The sequence below is a fragment of the Muscardinus avellanarius genome (assembly GCF_963383645.1).
Source record: "Muscardinus avellanarius genome assembly, chromosome: 2".
Taxonomy (NCBI): Eukaryota; Metazoa; Chordata; class Mammalia; order Rodentia; family Gliridae; genus Muscardinus; species Muscardinus avellanarius.
In genome coordinates, this window is record NC_137787.1 from 22,063,095 (window position 1) to 22,064,571 (window position 1,477).

At 40.0% G+C, this 1,477-nt stretch overlaps 1 pseudogene across 1 annotated transcript; it reads left to right on the forward strand.

Annotated features, from left to right (window-relative positions):
* Positions 1-327: 327 nt before the first annotated feature.
* LOC308258649 (small ribosomal subunit protein eS4-like) lies at positions 328-1,046 on the forward strand (annotated as a pseudogene). Its single transcript has one exon. The product of its transcript is annotated as a small ribosomal subunit protein eS4-like (transcript).
* Positions 1,047-1,477: the final 431 nt, after the last annotated feature.

A 1,477-nucleotide genomic window follows, 5' to 3' on the forward strand; every position in this document is an offset into this window, starting at 1 on the left:
TCAGACCTAATCAGATCAACTCTTAAAGAAGATCTGAGGTCAGAGCTGACTTCTCCTGCTGACCTTGAAAAAGCAAGCTCCATGTGAGGTTGGAAGAAGAGCCTATGTGGAGCCCCAGCCCTACCCCAAACCTTAATGGGAGCCTCATAAAACCCTGAGCTGAGGGCCCATTGGGTCTGGACTCCAAGCCCATGGAAACAGTAAAATAATAAGTAATTGATAGGCATGAATGGGTATTTATGTGCATTCAAATTAAGCTCCTTGCTCTTTCTGTGCCTAACACAGCCATGGCTCGTGGTCTCATGAAGCATCTGAGATGGGTATTGGATGCTGGAGAAACTGACTGGTATGCTTGCTCCTTATCTATCCACTGGTCCCTAAAAGCTTAGAAAATATCTTCTTCTAATCATTTTCCTAAGTATGTTCTGACAAGAGAGGAAGTCAAGATGTGAGTATTGCTTTATTAAGATTGAAGGCCAAGTCCGAAATGATATAGTCTCTCCTGTGGTTTTATGGAGGCCATCAGCATTGACAAGACAGGAGAGTTTCCATCTGGCCTATGACACCAAGGTCATCGACCTCTGCTGTCCATCACATTACACCTGTCAAGGCCAAGTACAAGCTGTGCAAAGTGAGAATGATCTTTATGGGCACAAAAGAAATCCCTCATCTGGTGACTCAGGAAGCTGGCGGCATTCTCTGCCCAGGGCCCCTCACCAAGATGAATGAGATCATTCAGATTAATTTAGAGACTGGCAAGATAACTATTTCATCAAGTCTGACACTGCTAACCTGTGCATGGTGACCAGAGGTGCTAACTTGGGAAGAATTTGTACAACCACCAGCAGAGAGAGACATCCTGGCTTGTTTGAGGTTGTTTGTGTCAAAGAAGCCAATGGCAATAGCTTTGCAAACAGGCTCTCCAATATTTTCTTTGCTGGCAAATGCAACAAGCCAGGGATTTCTCTTCTCTTAGGAAAAGGAACCCACTCACCATTGCTGAAGAGCGAGACAAGAGCTTGGCAGCCAAACAGAGCAGAGGGTGAAATAAATGGTCTAGATGACTTGTTAAGAGAGGAGAGGCCTTTGTACTTATTTAAAGATAATACAGCATGTTTTTAAAAAACTTAAGCACCTCCATTTGTGGTAGTTTTTTTTAGACAGGAATAGAAATCAAATACATCAACAATTATCACAATCAAATGAATTGTCATTGTGATGTATTTTATGTTTTTCCAGGGGAGGTTTCTGAGCAAAAAAAAAAAAAAATTATCAGAGGTCACTTTAAAATTAATTTTAATAAATGTTTTATTAATAAAAGATCCTCATGTAAAAATCTAGTTCTTTAATCCAATTCCAGTTGGGTTAATTCCAAATATGACTTTAGTGAATTTAGCTATCACTTTTTAGGGACATTTGATTAATGTTTGGTTCCCATAATAAGGTTATTAAAACATTCTGAACTGCTTTGATATAT